Source organism: Arvicanthis niloticus, chromosome X (genome assembly GCF_011762505.2).
Source record: "Arvicanthis niloticus isolate mArvNil1 chromosome X, mArvNil1.pat.X, whole genome shotgun sequence".
NCBI classification, from domain to species: domain Eukaryota; kingdom Metazoa; phylum Chordata; class Mammalia; order Rodentia; family Muridae; genus Arvicanthis; species Arvicanthis niloticus.
This window is the reverse complement of record NC_047679.1, coordinates 110,082,489-110,099,763: the sequence shown is the minus strand read 5'-3', so window position 1 is coordinate 110,099,763 and position 17,275 is coordinate 110,082,489. Positions and strand designations below refer to the sequence as shown.

Below are 17,275 nucleotides of genomic sequence, written 5' to 3'. Positions count from 1 at the left end.
AATTGCTCTTTCTATCTCTATGAAGAATTGATTTGGAATTTTGATGGGGATTGCATTGAATCTATAGATTGCTTTTGGCAAGATGGCGATTTTTACTAAATTAATCCTGCCAATCCAGGAGCATGGGAGATCTTTCCATCTTCTGAGATCTTCTATTTCTTTCTTCAGAGACTTGAAGTTCTTGTCATACTGATCTTTCACTTGCTTAGTTAGATTCACTCCAAGATATTTTATATTATTTGTAACTATTGTGAAGGGTGTCATGTCTCTAATTTCTTTCTCAGCCTGTTTATTTTTTGAGTATAGGAAGGCTACTGATTTGTTTGAGTTGATATTATATCCAGCCACTTTACTGAAGTTGTTTATCAGGTTTAGGAGTTCTCTGGTGGAAGTTTTAGGGTCACTTAAGTATACTATCATATTATCTGCAAATAGTGAAATTTTGACTTCTTCCTTTCCTATCTGTATCCCTTTGACTTCCTTTTGTTGTCTAATTGCTCTAGCTAAGACTTCCAGTACTATATTGAATAGGTAGGGTGAGAGTGGGCAGCCTTGTCTAGTCCCTGATCTTAGTGGGATTGCTTCAAGTTTCTCTCCATTTAGTTTGATGTTGGCTACTGGCTTGCTGTATATTGCTTTTACTATGTTTAGGTATGTGCCTTGAATTCCTGATCTTTCCAAGACTTTTAACATGAAGGGATGTTGAATTTTGTCAAATGCTTTCTCAGCATCTAGTGAGATGACCATGTGGTTTTTTTCTTTGAGTTTATTTATGTAGTGGATTGCATTGATGGATTTCTGAATATTGAACCATCCCTGCAATCCTGAAATAAAGCCTACTTGATCATGATGGATGATTGCTTTGATGTGTTGTTGGATTCGGTTTGTGAGAATTTTATTCAGTATTTTTGCATAAATATTCATAAGAGAGATTGATCTGTAGTTCTCTTTCTTTGTTGGGTCTCTGTGAGGCTTAGGTATGAGGGTAATTGTAGCTTCATAGAAAGAATTGGGTATTGTTCTTTCTGTTTCTATTCTGTGGAGTAGTTTGAAGATAATTGGTATTAGGTCTTCCTGGAATGTCTGATAGAATTCTACACTAAAAAAACCATCTGGCTCCGGACTTTTTTTGGTGGGGAGATTTTTAATGACTGCTTCTATTTCTTTAGGGGTTATGCCACTGTTTAGATGGTTTATCTGCTCCTCGTTTAACTTTGGTACCTGGTATCTATCTAGAAAATTGTCCATTTCATCCAGATTTTCCAATTTTGTTGAGTATAGGCCTTTGTAGTAGGATCTGACAATTTTTTAAATTTCCTCTGTTTCTGTTGTTATGTCTCCCTTTTCAGTTCTAATTTTATTAATTTGAGTACTGTCTCTGCTCCCTTTGGTTAGTCTGGCTAAAGGTTTGTCTATCTTGTTGATTTTCTCAAAGAACCAGCTCCTGGTTTTGTTGATATTTTGTATAGTTCTTTTTGTTTCGACTTGGTTGATTTCAGCCCTGAGTTTGATTATTTCCTGCCGTCTACTCCTCTTGGGTATACTAGCTTCTTTTTGTTCTAATGCTTTCAGGTTTGCTGTCAAGTTGTTAATGTATGCTCTTTCCATTTTCTTTTTGTGGGCACTTAGAGCTATGATTTTTTCCTCTTAGTACTGCTTTCATGGAGTCCCACAAATTTTGATATGATGTGTCCTTATTTTTATCTAATGATAAAAAGTCTTTAATTTCTTTCTTTATTTCTTCCTTGACCAAGTTATCATTGAGTAGAGCATTGTTCAGTTTCCACGTGTATGTGGGCTTTCTGTTGTTTTTGTCCATGTCAAAGACATGTCTTAATCCATGGTGGTCTGATAGGGTTCAAGGGATTATTTCAATCTTTTTGTATCTGTTGAGGCCTGTTTTGTGACCAATTATATGGTCTGTTTTGGAGAAGGTACCATGAGGTGCTGAGGAAAAGGTATATTCTTTTGTTTTAGGATGAAATGTTCTATAGATGTCAGTTAAGTCCAATTGGTTCATAACTTCTGTTAGTTTCATTGTGTCTCGGTTTAGTTTCTGTTTCCATGATCTGTCCATAGCTGAGAGTGGGGTGTTGAAATCTCCCACTATTATTGTATGAGGTGCAATGTATGCTTTAAGCTTTAGTAAAGTTTCTTTTATGTATGTGGGTGCCCTTGCATTTGGGGCATAGATGTTCAGAATTGCAGGTTCCTCTTGGTACATTTTTCCTTTGATAAATATCAAGTGTCCTTCTTTATCTTTTTTGATTACTTTTGGTTGAAAAACAATTTTATTTGATATTAGAATTGCTACTCCAGCTTGTTTCTTGGGGCCATTTGCTTGGAAGATTGTTTTCCAACCTTTTACTCTGAGGTAGTGTCTGTCTTTTTCACAGAGGTGCGTTTCCTGTATGCAGCAAAATGTTGGGTCCTGTTTATGTATCCAATCTGATAGTCTATGTCTTTTTGTTGGAGAATTGAGTCCATTGATATTAAGAGATATTAAGGAAAAATGAATGTTGTTTCCTGTTATTTTTGTTATTGGCGGTGGTCTTATGTTTGTATAGCTACCTTCTTTTAGGGTTGTTGGAAGATTACTTTCTTGCTTTTTCTAGGTTGTAGTTTCCCTCCTTGTGTTGGAGTTTTCCACCAATTATCCTTTGAAGAGCTGGATTTGTGGTAAGATATTGTGTAAATTTGGATTTGTCATGGAATATTTTGGTTTCTCCATCAATATTGATTGAGAGTTTTGATGGGTAAAGTAGTCTGGGCTGGCATTTGTGTTCTCTTAGGGTCTGCATGATATCAGTCTTCTGGCTTTTATAATCTCTGATGAGAAGTCTGGTGTAATTCTTATAGGTCTGCCTTTATATGTTACTTTACCTTTTTCCCTTACTGCTTTTAGTATTTTTTTCTTTGTTTTGTATATTTGATGTTTTGATTATTATGTGACAGGAGGTATTTCTTTTCTGGTCTAGTCTATTTGGGGTTCTGTAGGCTTCTTGTAGATTTAAGGACATCTCTTTCTTTAGGTTAGGGAAGTTTTCTTCTTCTATAATTTTGTTGAAGATATTTACTGGCCCTTTAAGTTGGGAGTCTTCACCCTCATCTATACCTATTATTCTTAGGTTTGATCTTCTCATTGTTTCCTGAATTTCCTGAATGTTTTGGGTTAGGAGCTTTTGCATTTTGCATTTTCTTTGACAGTTGTGTCAATGTTTTCCATGGTGTCTTCTGCACATGAGATTCTCTCTTCTATCTCTTGTATTCTGTTGGTAATGCTTGCATCTATGACCTCTGGTCTTTTTCTTAGGTTTTCTATCTCCAGGGTAGTCTCCTTTTGAGATTTCTTTATTGCTTCTACTTCCATTTTTAGATCCTGGACAGTTTTGTTTAATTCCTTCATCTGTTTGGTTGTGTTTTCTTGCATTTCTTTAAGGGCTTCTACCTGTTTACCTGTGTTCTCCTCAAATTCTTTGAGAGTGTTATTTATGACCTTCTTAAAGTCCTCTAACATCATCATGAGAAGTGATTTTAATTTTGGGTCCTGTTTTTCCTGTGTGATGTGGTGTTCAGGGCTTGCTATGGTGGGACAACTGGGTTCTGTGGATGCCAAGTAACTTTGGTTTCTGTTGTTTACATTCCTGCGCTTGCCTTTTGCCATTTGGTTAACTGTAGTGTTACCCTCTCTCCCTGGTTCTGACTGGGGACTGTCTTTCCAGTTATCTTGCTTGTGTCAGAACTCCTCATGGTCCAGATGTCTCTGTGATCCTGTTATCCTGAGCTCCAGCTGCTGTGAGTGCAGTGTCTCCTCTAGGATGTCTCAGGGTAAGGTGTCTTCTTGAGAGCAGACCAACTAGGTGTTCGCTGCTCTGAGTGCAGTGGCTCCTCTAGAATGTCTCAGGATAAGGTGACTGCTGCTCTGGGTTCTGTGGCTCCTCTAGGATGACTCTGGGTATGGTGTCCCCTGCTCTGAGGTCGGTGGCCTCTCTAGGATGTCTCAGGATATGGTTTCCACAAGAGTGCAGGCCCACTGGGTGTCTGCCTCTCTGAGGACACTGACCTCTCTTGGCTGACTCCGGATGCAGTTTCCACAAGGGTATAGACCCACTGGATGCCTGCTCCTGCCCCTGGGATCCAGAGAGGATTGGAGGGGTAGTTGAATTCCACAAGGGCAGGGTTTGGGTACCTGTGGGGTTGTCCTGAGAGCTTCCTACTCCCAGCTGTGGCTCTGGTGCATAGGGCAGTGCACAACTGGCTCTACCTGACTCCCTGAGGACACTGGCCTCTCAGGGATGTCTCAGGATAATTTCCACAAGGGTGCAGACCCTCTGGTTGTCTTCCTCCCTGAGGACACTGGCCTCCCAAGGATGTCTCAGGATAAATAAAATCTCTACAAGGGTGCAGACCCCGCTGGGTGTTTGCTCCAGCTACCGGGATGGATCTGGAGAGGGGCGGAAGGGGAGTGGAGTTCCGCAGGGGCTGGGTTGGGTACCTGTAGGGGGGTCCTGCAAGCTTCCTACTCCCAGCTGTGGATCTGGGGTGTAGGGCAGTGTGCCACTGGCCTTACCTGCCTCCCTGAGGACACTGGCCTCCCAGGGATGTCTGAGGATACAGTCTCCCCAAGGGTGCAGACCCCGCTGGGTGTCTGCCTCAGCTACTGGGATGGATCCGGAGAAGGGATCAGACTGATTCATATGTGAGAGTATGGATGATATTTTCAATTCTGCTTCATGGGCAGTTTTTTTCTCATCATGAAAGATGTGCAAGATAGATATGTTGGAAGTAAAATATATAAAGGAAAGCAGTGCTGAGCATTGTAGGTGACACTGTACTTTGATGCTCCAATAGACTGTGAGCCATGTTTGGTACACAGACACACACAAGGCACACGGTTCACATATACAGGAATATATTTCAAATAATTAAATGGAAAGATTAAGTTATAGACTAAAACATTGTCTAAAACATTTTTGAGGCCCATATGATTCCATAAGTCTAAAATCCCACCACTTAGGGGTTGAGGCAGAAGAACCTTATGTTTGAGTCCAGTTTGAATTAAATGGTGAGGCCCTGACTCTAAAACAGGTTTTGAGTATGCAATGTTTTATTTTATTCTTTAGTTTCATCAGCACAGTTAACTGTATAAAATAGTGGGCCTCATCGTGATGTTTTTATGCATAATGAATACAGTTTGATCATATTCATACTCCATATTTAAAATATAGGTTACATAGAGGCTTCATGATTTCTCTCAGGAGTGGATCTTGGGGTCTTTTTTTTTAAGGATCTATTTATTTATTTTATGTATACCAGTACACTGTAGCTGCCTTCAGATTTCATTACAGATGGTTGTGAGCCACCATGTGGTTGCTGGGGATTGAACTCAGGACCTCTGGAAGAGCAGTCAGTGTTCTTAACCGCTGAACCATGTCTCCAGTCCTGGATCCTGCATTTTAATTTTTATATATCTGTCTGCGTTATGTGTGTTTGTCAAAAGATATGGTTCACAAAACTTTATAGGGGATCATGAGAGATAAAAATTCGGTCTTAAGTAGTAGGGGAAAATATCATGGGGAAATAAAGGAAGGGAGGGAAGGAGAGTGACAGAGTCTCTGTGTCTGGAATGGGAAAGAAAGGGGCCCAGCAGGAAAGAAGAACAGGGTTTGGGGAAAGGCACATGCAGGGAGAGCAACAAAACAAATTGTATTCGGAGTCCATTTTATACTAAGAAAAATAAGTATATGGAAAGCACAGAACAAAAGTTTTGATACCTGCAATTACACAGCAAGAAGGAAGTGCTGGAATCTTGCTAAAGCAAGACAATCTCAAACTTGATGCCCGCCTTGGCTGCATACCAAATGAATTTCCATGCCAGCCTCAGCTACAAAGTGAGTCCTTAGTTAAACAATTTTATAATTCATAAACAAATACTCTTGAAAAGGAGAAAAAAGATTCTACGTATCTTTGTGAGGCACACGTGGGTAGTTATAATTTGGTATTTGCTTTAGAATAATACATAGTGTATATGTTAGCATGAGAAAACCCAAGTCTTCAAATTGTATTTGTGAGTGGCATTCAAAGAATTAAATTTCTAATTGCTATTTGAGGTTTTGTTTTATTGAGACAGGGTGTTAGTATGTAGCTCCTTGTCTTAGGGTTTTATTGCTGTAAAGAGACATCATGACCCTGGCAACTGTTATCAAACAAAGACATTTAACTGAGGCTGGCTTACAATTTCAGAGGTTTAGTCCATTATCATCATGGCAGGAAGCATGGCAGTGTCCAGCCAGGCATGGTGCAGGAGGAGCCCTCTAGTTTTACACCTTGAACTGTAGGCAGCAGAAGGAGACTGTGTCCACCCTGGGTATACCCTGAGTGGTCCTAATAGTGCCACTCCCTGTGGGCCAAGCATTCAAACACTAGTCTATGGGGGTCAAACCTATTCAAACCACCACACTCCTATTGGCCTCAAAGTCACCACTTGCTTCTGCTTTCCCAGTGCTGACACTGAGGGTATGTGGCATCATTCTCAAGTTAAGTAAGTTATATTTTATACATATTTCTTTTTTAAAAAAGATTTAATTATTTATTATGTATGTGAGTACACTATCACTGTCTTCAAATTTTACCTTATGTAAAATTTTCATGAACATGACCAACTGTCCTGAAAACAGGTAAAAATATGAAACATAAAAATATATCCCTTTAAAACATAAACACATAGAAAGCTTGATATAAATGTCTGTGTTTGCATTGATGAAGTCAACACCCAATACATTGAAATTCAATTTGTATGTGTATGTTGAAACATCATATAAATGTTTATCTGTGGTTTCCACCATGACCTGTTTCTGACAGTGCTTTACATTTGATCAGCAACACATTATTATTTTCTGAATTCTTAGCAAATGCCATGTCTTATTATTATGTATAAGAAAATACTGTAAGACTATCTCCCCAGCGATGTGTACATACACAGTGAAGTCATTGACAAAGTCATGAGAAAGAAGTGCCTTTGGTAATGAAACCACAAAGCTAAGATTTTCATATCTGGAATTTGTCCATATTCGAGTATGTGTATCATTCTAAATGACACTGCAGGTAGACTTTGTCTTCTAATTTTAATGAATAAAATAATTATCAAAACCCCTTCTTCTTATATGTTTTTGTAGCCTACTAGACACATAGCTTGGAGTTGTGAACAAATAGTTTCTTCCCCAACATACAGGTTTGATACTCTGGCCAGAATATGTGCAGAATCCATAGGGAAGATGGGAAGGGAGACAGTGAAAAGGCTCTGGTAATAATGCCTGAAGAGGCTGTTCTCCAGCCCCTTAGCTGGAAACATTTTCTTTCCTCTTAGCCTCCTGAGCCCCTGGAGGTTTCCCAGGATACACTAAGACAATTTGGTTCCATGAGTAAATGTTGAGCGAAGTGTGTGTGTGTGTGGGGGGGGGGGGTTAGAATTGTGAAAACAGGCCAGGTTGAAACTGATTTCTTGAACGAGGCCTCTGCTTGATTTTAAGATGAGGACGGAAAGGGGAATCATGGTGCAAGCAAGTTTTTCTCCAACTGGGCAAGGCCAGAGCAGCCTTAGTTTCTGGTGTCTGTGGCTTGGTCACTTGCTCCCCTCCCAGCTCCCCCACCAAACACGCAAACAAACAAACAAAATCACTAGGTAGGAGAAGGGAAGCCAGCGGAAGAGATTGGCTCTGTCACAATTCTAGGCGCCACCGTGTGGGCGTCTCGGGGAAATTCTTGTCGCTGGAGTCCCAGTGGCGCGAGTGATCCGGGCTTCTGTTCCCAAGGTCTCCCTCCAGGGCCCACGTGAGGCGAACTGGCCTATGGGGGAAGGCCAGGCAGAGGCGCTCCTGGGAAGCCGGAGTGGTTCTCGGGGACAGTGGGCGGGACTAGGGAGGCCACCTGCAGACACGCCCTGGCTTCAAGGGGGAATCTTCGTCTTTCTCTTCCCGCTCGGGGCCCAGGGAAGACCCACACGTGGCGTCTCCGAGCTCTGGGGTCCTTTTACGTAGCATAGTCAGGCCTGGAAACAGAATTTCGTGTTCTCATGAAAAGTCTTCTCAGTTGTTTTAGAGATTTGGAGACGAATGGGAAAAAAAAAAACAACAACAACAACCAAGAACGGTCGAGCCAAGAGAAGTCGAGACTTCTAGGAAGCCTACCACGCCAAACGGAAGGAGACCAAAAACCGACGGGAGGGCTGAAGATGAAGCGGGCAAAAAGTCATCAGCCACGGCTCTTGTACGGTAGGTAGTAAACCGGAGAAGACATGGTTGTTTCTAGAAAATTGAAAAATGGGAAGAATTTTTAAAGCAGTATTATTCTAAAGATTTACTATATTTTAAAAATATTAAAGCTACAAATGAGGAAAACGAACGATTTAATGCCTACAGTACAAGGGAATTTCCCACCCCCACCCCCCCCCTTTTTTTTTTTTTAAAGTATATGTTACACATGCAAAGTGAAGTTACGAGAATGTGTGGCAAGGTCGTTTTTGTTTTTGTGTTTTGTTTTTTGCTTCTCTGATTAAAGTACAGTTTGTGTTTACTTTGTAATTTCTCAAAATTGGGATACTTTGCCAGTAGTGGGTAAACTTTTTACAGTTTCTTGGAATAGAAAGGGCTTCTGAATACAAATATAATGATGCCAAGCACTTAGAAATCTGCAGTGATTGGAGAGGAGCAAATGGTATTAGTGCAGAGCCGCACCCTGCGTGCCTCCGGTTATATTTAAGAAGAAGCAAGTTTGAGTGCACCCTTATATACAGTTCTTTCCTTGTAGACAGTGTTTAAAGGTTTATACTTTGAATCCTGGTCAATGTTAAAGCAGGCTTGACTGTACTATTCAACTTGAACATCTCAGCCAATGTTGTGTATTCATTTTATGTTGTATTTTTATTTTTATACAAACACATCACCGAAGTACAAAAGGTGTGAATGCACCTGCTGGCCGCTTTTCTTAGAATATACATCTGTGTGACTGGATTTTGGAAATATTTATTCCTTTTTATTCCTAAAACTGCCTTAAAGATCAAAACTTCAGCAAGTACGGTGACTTCTTAATTTGTAAGCTAATAGCTTTGTCCCTGCCTTTATTGAAATATGCTTAACACATGAAAAATCGGGTATTTTTGGTGTATGCAACACATTGATTTTCCCTGAAATGATAAGCACAATCAAGTATTACAAGCTACCTGTTTGAAATGTATTGTGTTAATATTCAAGAGAAATGCTAATGGTAAACTTCAGTTATTAAATTCTGTATGTCTTACAGGTTATTTTTTAAGGACTAATTTGTTTTATATAAGTACACTGTTGCTCTCTTCAGACACAGCAGAAGAGGGCATTGGATCTCATTACAGATGGTTGTGAGCCACCATGTGGTTGCTGGGAACCGAACTCAAGACCTTTGGAAGAGCAGTCAGTGCTCTTAACTGCTGAGCCATCTCTCCAGCCCCGTCTTACAGTTTTAAAGACATTTTTTGAGATGGAAATTTGTAGCAAATTCTGCAAAGTGTACAGCTAGAGTTCCTAAAGGTTTTTTTTTTTTGTCTTCTCTTCCCCCCACCTAACTCTCTTTAAGACAGGGTTTCACAGGGTTCCTCTGTGTAGCCCTGGCTGTCCTGGAACTAGATCTGGCTGGCCTCGAACTCAGAGATTCGCTTGCCTCTGGGATCCTAAGTTTCTTAAGCTTTAATGTGTGTACCTGTTTCGTTATCAGGTGCTAATTTAGGTAAGGAAGGCCTTGATAATAAATTCCTTGAATAATAATATTATAGCTATTTTTATATTACTACTATATAGATTTTTAGATATTAAGGGGAAAACTAATGCTCTTTAATGAACAGGGTCAATGTAGAAACTCTTTGGAAATTTCTTATCTATCTAAAATCTAGTCCTTTTAATCTACCCAGAAATCAGAGGTACAGGTTTGAAATTTAAAATGCGATGTGTGTGTGTTTTATTCTAAATTTTATTATAAATTTGTTGCAGTTTACTGGTCATACATACGAAACTATATGTGTGTACTCAAAAGAAAATGGGAATAAATCTGCAAAGAATTATCAGTGTTTGATCCAAGAGCTTATGACATTACTTTTGTTCCTGATCAAGATAGGGCAACTTTCTAAATCCTTTGCAAGCACCCTATTTTAGGAGAGAACACTGTAAGACTTACTCCTGAGCCTTAATGGGTATAATAAAAACATAGGAAGCGCGCATTAATGATTCTTGTGTGAAGAAGTGTGGTTGTGCTCCAAATGAATCTAGGAGACAAATTCAGGTCCCTTTTGACTGGAATTTATAAAGTCACTCCAGGAGAGACAGAGTTGGGATGTGGAGTTTCCTGGACCCTCCTTTTAGAGTTCCAGCCATGTTGCCTCCTACTGAACTCCAAATACCCTGGTGAGAAAATGGAGGATTCCCTGGGAATCTGATCCTGAGACTTAAGTCACCTGATTTGGTGCCTAAATTTGCATTTCCCTGGGAGCTAAATTCCAGAGTCTTTGTTTTCTTAGGAGGGATTGCTCACAGAAGCTCATGACTAAGGCAAGAGTAAGGAATCTTGGCTGACTGAAGGTCAGGTTTGTTAAGCCTTGGTAGAATACAAATAGAATTCTTGAAGACCATCCATAGCTAATGAAACTAACTGGGTGCTACAGGCCTGTAGGATGTCCCCCACCAGAACAAACTGGGTGGCAGCTTTCTTTTCTCAGGCTTTCCTCTCATGAGCATTTTCTCCCCAGCCAAAGAGTGGGAAGTAGAAGGGGTGGGTTAATTGGGTTTTCTAGAATAATACTATTACCCAGAGGAAGGTGCTTTCCAGCACCCTGTAGTGAGAGTATGTCTAACAGTTAAGAAAGGTTGGCTCTTCAGTTAAGTGGGCCTAAGCCCTGAACAGACTGCTACGTTCAACTTCAAAGTAGGAGCTTGAGACAAAGATGGGATCCTAGGGAAGAAACTAAAGGGGAACTGACTGAGGACAGCTGCCAGATAGGCTAACGATTACAAGTCGTGTAGCTCCTCGTCAGTGAAATCAGGCAGAAACAAAGCATTCAAGGAGTTTTGTGGGGAGGCTCTGGGTTTTTGTTTTCTGGCTCTGCTACTTGACCAAGGGGTAGGAGCTGAACAAACCTGCCCTCCATTCAGACAAGATTCTTACCTTAGTCATTTACTTCTGTGAGCAATCCCTCCTAAGAAAACAAAGACTCTGGAGTTTAGCTCCCAAGGAAATGCAAATGTAGGCATGGTAACTGGTGACTTAGGTCTCAGGATCAGATTCCCAGGGAATCCTGAATTTTCTCACTGGTATTTAAAGTCTCAGAATTGATGCTCCATTATGGTCAGGATTGAGGAGAGCCTAAAGCGAAGAGGTAGCCTTTTCCAGGCCCAAGAGATAACAGCAATAGTGGCTGTGCAGGTTTTCCCCAGGGTGTAGTGGAAGGTTTGCTCTATAACAGTGTGATTCTCAACCTTCCTAATGCTGTGACCCTTTAATATAGTTCCTCATGCTGTGCCGGCCCCGACCATAAAATTATTTTCATTGTTACTTTATAACTGTGATCTTACTATTGTTATGAATTGTAATGTAAATATCTGCTTTCTGGTAGTCTTAGGTGTCCCCTGTGAAAAGGCTGTTTGACCCCCCCCAAAGGGGTCACAACATACAGGTTGAGAACCACTGCTCTAAAAAGACATCCTCTTACCTCAGTTTTCATAAGAGATGAGACTTTGCCTATTTAAACTGGATGTCATTTTAGTAATAAAATGAAACTCATGATACTTGGGATCTAACTTTTGATTCATGTTAGCAGGTATAATTCAACTGCCCGCTTCTTAGCATTTTTCAAATGAAGATTTCCCTATAGGCCTACCAGGATATCATCTTATGAGAATTTTAAGCACACCAGGAACCCAAGATATTTCATAGGAGTCACTGTACATGACTCTCTGTACTAGTGGTAGTGTTGGTAGCTGAGCACTCCCAAGAGAGGAAGGAGCACTGCTCTGCTATATTGCCATAGTGCTTGCTCACCGCTTGAACTCTTTTACGCAGGCGTGTTTCTCCTCTCCTACTAAGCCTTCACCCCTGTCTTTGAGGACAAAGAAGTTACCAGGGAAATTGGTGATGAGCCCGGCTGTCCTTGAGAATGCTCTTGATTAAGGTAAGCTATGGAGTAAGTGGAGACATTTGAAGCAGCGTGTTTCCATGGTCTTGAGTAGTGTGTGAAAGTGACCCTAGGCCTTCTTCAGCCGACTGTAGGCAAGCAGGTGGTGAGAAATGCTGTACCAGCTAGGTTAGGCTGTCTGCACTGAAGTTATAGTTTCCCCTTGTGCCAGACTAAGGGGGTTACATGTGTGAAGATGGTACATTGTTTCTGAAGTTAGAAATGTAGGCCACAGATAAGGTAGCCCAAAGCCCTAGAAATCTTAAGGTGCAAGAATTTTGTAGTCACATATATTAAGAGACTACATGTAGCCAGAAGGTGAGTGGAAACCTAAAATAGTACCTTCCTGGGTCCCAGGAATTAAAAAATGACAGATTGCAGCTATGGCTAACTGAGATAGTCTTCAAGCATTATATTTGTGTCAGTTCAAATAGTATCTCAAAATGAAAGGGCCAAAGGAAAGAAACAGTTCAGTAAAGGCATAATGGCCCCCTATCTGTTCCTTAGCAGAGAGTCTTAAACTCACCTGTGCTGAAGTTAAAGTACAGTTCAGTAAGTACTTCCATAATGCCCCCCATGCTTTAAGTGAGCGAGAACATGAAAACAAAGTCATTACTACAACTCAGTTTGTGTGGAGCTTTACAGAACTGTAAAAAGCTCTAACCACAAAAGCGATGGTGTTCATTGATTCGCCACTTCCAATGTCAATGGTTATGACAGTTAACCTTTCTCATAGACATTCCTTTGTCCAAAGACTGCCCTGCGAAATTGGTCACACAGTCATGCTCTGCGGGAAAGTGCAGAGTTGGGCACAATGAGAAAGGGTGAATTCCTTTTGTAAGAGTACCAAGGGGATAAGGAAAGGGGGGCCATTTCCCAGGTTCTATATGCAAAATAGTCTTCTTAAACCTTTAGAACATTGAAAGCCATTCCCACATCCTCTTTAGGGGAGAGATAGATGCCTTTGTTATAGGAATGAAAAAAAAGATTGTTGGTTCTTTCAGATGATGCTATTTTGGTTAGAGAATAGGTCAGGAGCCATCTAGGAAAGGCTAAGGCCAGTAGGTGGCCTTCCTGGAGGTGGCCAACATTTTTGCATGGACTAAGATGGGTGAGCTTTATGAGGCAAGGTCCCAAAGAGACTTCATCTCAAGATTGCTTCTTGCAGCTGATATGCCTTTCCTATTATTATTAAATTAATATTATATAATCCCTGGACATTAGCTTGCCCTGTTGAGTAGATGGTCTTGCAGATCAACATAAAGATGAACTTTCATGAATTAATGCTGTTTAGATGAATTAGTGATTTTATAGAGTTCCTGATTTGATTCAAATAATCTTAGGAAGAAAGTTTTAAGAGACAGTTCTAGTTGTTTGCTAGGAAGAAGTTAAAAATCAAGAATAGAATGTGCCCATTCCTCAGAATAGTAAGTGAAGGCTGCATAATAATAAATACAATGACTTTTCATGATTACGCTAAAATGAGATATAGGTTTGAGGCAAATTTGTTTTTAAGGAAAAACATTCAGGTCCAAGGATGAAGCCACAGGTGTGTACTATGATAAGACAAAACCATGAGAAACTGTTGCTTTGAATTTACAATGAGCATCGAGAATGCAGCACTGCTCTGTAATTCCCATTTGGTGTAACATTTTATCTAATAGGTAATTTTCTGAGAACTTTTGTCTATAAAAGGGCCAGAGAAAAGAAATAAAGATGGTATGGTGTGCTGTGGTGTGGTGGCTTGGGGAGCTCTGCCTCATCCATCCATCCGTCCATCCATCCATCTATCCATCTGTCCAAATGTATATGTCTGTTTATATGTATGTATATAGGTATATGTGTGTGTGTAAGCATGCATGAATTCCTGTGAAGTTACTTGAGAGAGATGCTTCGGCCTGTCCAGACTGTGGGTGTATGAATGAATATGTGTCTGTACAAAGATACCTGGGTAAAGGATCTTAATTCTTTTTTTTTTTTTTTCCTTCCTCTCTGGTTCACAAAAATTGAACCAGCCAGGCCAGTGAAGGACTTCTGGATGCCTGACCAGAAAAAAAGAGGATTAGCAATAACTCCTTTACCTTAACTTCCCTCATCCCCCCCCACCCCGGGTGTTAAGGTGATTAAATTCATCTGAAGCCATCAGCCTCTGGCTCCAGTATAACTAAAAATCAAAGAGAGTAAATATTTTTAATACTAAACAACCTTTACACTTGTGAAACCAAGTTTTGCCCCCTGCCGACTCGCTGCCCATTCAGCAGCAGAGGATCCAAGCCGGAAAAGCTCCAGGTATAAATATAAGAATTTCTCTACTTATTTATTATACACATGTTTAAATATGTTGTTCACAGACACATGGTGAGCAAAACAGTGACTAGCGCCAAAGGACTAACTGTGTAATTGTTGTTTATTTGCCTTCAAGTTGTTAAAAATCTGTTAGTAGTATTATTATTCTCACTTATTAGTTTTCTGTGAATGGGCATTTGGTCAGCATGTGTGTCTATATATTCCACGTATGAATGGTGCCCACAGAGGCCAGAGGAGGGCATCAGATCCTCTGGAACTGGAGATAAGAGTTGTTATGAGCCACTGTGTTGGTAACAGAACTCAGGTCCCATGAAAGAACAAGTGTTCTTAACCACTATTCAGCCTCAGCCTTAGGTTTTAATTTATTCTTGTGTTTAGAATTAAAATGTTGAAAATAGAAAACACATAATATTTGATTTAAAAAAAAAAAGAAAGAAAGAAAAAACCAAGGAAAAAAACCAGTACCATTTAAAAACAACTGGAAAATAACTATGTCTTTTTCTCTAAAAATAATCATAATTTAAAGACATCACTTTTTATTGGCATGTATTAACTGTGCAAAAAAGCAAGTTTCACAATTGTATTTCTTTTCTTTTCTTTCTTTTTTTTTTTTTTTTTTTTTTTTTTGGTGGGGAGGGGACCAGAGTTTGAGACTCCCAAATTCAGAATAGCTTGGAGCTCATGATGTAGCCCAGATTGTTCTCAGATTGATGGCTGTCCTTCTGCCAATCAAATACTGGATTAGGCATGAGCTATCACACCTGCTAGTTACGATATTTTCATATAGAGGTTTACTATGTTTTGATAAGAAACATTTTTTTTGTTATCTTGTACCTTCTTACATAGTGTGTCTCCCTCTTCCATTTCCCCATATTCCCTGTAGCTCTCAAAGGCTTCCCTCTTAAAAGACCTCACTTTTAATTTTTATGCACATGGAATACTATCCTTAATTTCTACATGTAATGACATATGACAAGAGTTATGATATGAGACCTGAGAATACAGATGATAGAAGCAACTGAAGAGGCAAGGATATATTCTTTATATTATACAAGTCAGTCAATACCAACAAATCCTGTCAGCCTGTATACAAACATGTGCCCACATATATGTTGTCTAATAAGTACAACAGCAGAATGCAATTGATCAAAGATGAGGTAGCTATATAGCATTTACGAGTACGTCTTTAATTTTGTTTCTTTGCTTGTTTGCCAGTATATATGCTAGTCTACAAGGTAATACTATGAGGGGGCTGGAGAGATGGTTCAGCAGTAGAGTACTTATTAGATGTCCTTGCAGAGACCCGGGTTTGATTCCTAGCACCCACACTGTGACTCACAGCCTCCTTTAACTTCAGTTTCAGAGGCTCTGATGCCTTCTAACCTCCATGAAGACAAGGCACACATGTGGGGAACATGCAAGCAAAACATAGTATAATTAAAGTAAATAAAAATGTTTTTAAAAGAAAATGCTATGAAATTTACCCCCCCCCGCCCCCCGCACACCAAAAAGCCATGTTTCCTGTGAATAGTTTATGTTTACTGTCCTATGTGTTGAGTGATGGACTAATGGCACCAAACCATGTATAAGTGTAATAAGAAAAATGAAAACGTACTGTATGGTTTCTAGTAGTATGCTAGCATACGGCAGTCGCAGCACATCAGGAGTTCAGGGCCAGCATTAAGCTACATAGCAGGCTTGAAGACAGCCTAGGCTCACACAAAAGAATGCGAGTTGTTTAATTATGAGGAGACTAAACTGATTTAATTAAATAATGCCGATCCTTTTAAAGAGTTGTTCATCACTTTACAATATGCCGGAGCTAGGAGTATACCTCAGTGGTAGAACACGTAACGTAGCATGTACAAGATCCTGTGTTCCATCCACAGTGATGCACCTAAACAAATAGACAGAAATTTAAATATGTATTACAGTCAAGCTCTTAATAGTCTTTCAAGGAAATTGAATTTGGAGTGAATGAGTACACTTGTATAGTCTAGAGAGAGTCTCTTAAGAATTGAGAAGAAACTCAGAATAAATATGTTAGAAATAATAGCTCATGAAATGTGATCTGTTGGCTGTTTGTGATTTAATATATTTGTATTTCCAGTTGGTGATAGAAAATGGGAGAACAGAAGACAACCACTTTATAAAACCCTTGTCTGCTTGGATTTGTGGTGCTGGTAAGTTCTGTATTTTTTATCCATGACTAGTCTGTAATTTTAAGAAATGTTGCCGGGCAGTGGTGGTGCACGCCTTTTATCCCAGCACTTGGGAGGCAGAGGCAGGTGGAAAGAAAGAAAGAAAGAAAGAAAGAAAGAAAGAAAGAAAGAAAGAAAGAAAGAAAAGAAAGAAAGAAAAAAGAAATGTTACTTCTAAAACCACAAAAGTTAAAGAGGAAACATTAAAAATATTGCATATTCCAGGGCTAGGCTAGGTGTGGTTGCTCTGACTTTAATTCCAGCACTTAGGAGTCAGAGGTAGGCAGATAGATCTCTTGAGTTCAAGGCAGCCATGGGCTATGCAGTGAGACCTTGTCTAAAGGGGGAAAAAGCAGATATTGCAGAGAATAGTTAGCATGCTTGTAGGGCATGTAATAAGTGATGAGGAAAACCTGTATATGGATAGGAAAATAAGAGAATGTATCTTGTCCTTTTAATTTTGATTCAAGTGCCTACCTCTTTTGGCTTCATAATTCTCAAAATGGAAACAAATTGCCAGCAACAGTGCTTTCTCATACATACATAATACATATATACATATACATACAAACATACA

General features: G+C 39.8%; 1 long non-coding RNA gene across 35 annotated transcripts in view; it reads left to right on the top strand.

The window, feature by feature from the left end:
- The first annotated feature begins 7,884 nt into the window (after window positions 1-7,884).
- Window positions 7,885-17,275, top strand: part of LOC117695520 (uncharacterized) — an 87,201-nt gene continuing 77,810 nt past the window's right edge. For 15 of the 35 annotated variants that reach the window (XR_013105948.1, XR_013105939.1, XR_013105955.1 and 12 more), the window contains exons 1-4: window positions 7,889-8,270; window positions 12,079-12,187; window positions 14,206-14,479; window positions 16,608-16,680. This is a non-coding gene — a long non-coding RNA (uncharacterized LOC117695520). Of the gene's footprint in view, window positions 8,271-12,078; window positions 12,188-14,205; window positions 14,480-16,607; window positions 16,681-17,275 lie in introns of all 35 variants that reach the window. The other 20 variants (XR_013105959.1, XR_013105958.1, XR_013105954.1 and 17 more) reach the window with 4 other exon arrangements.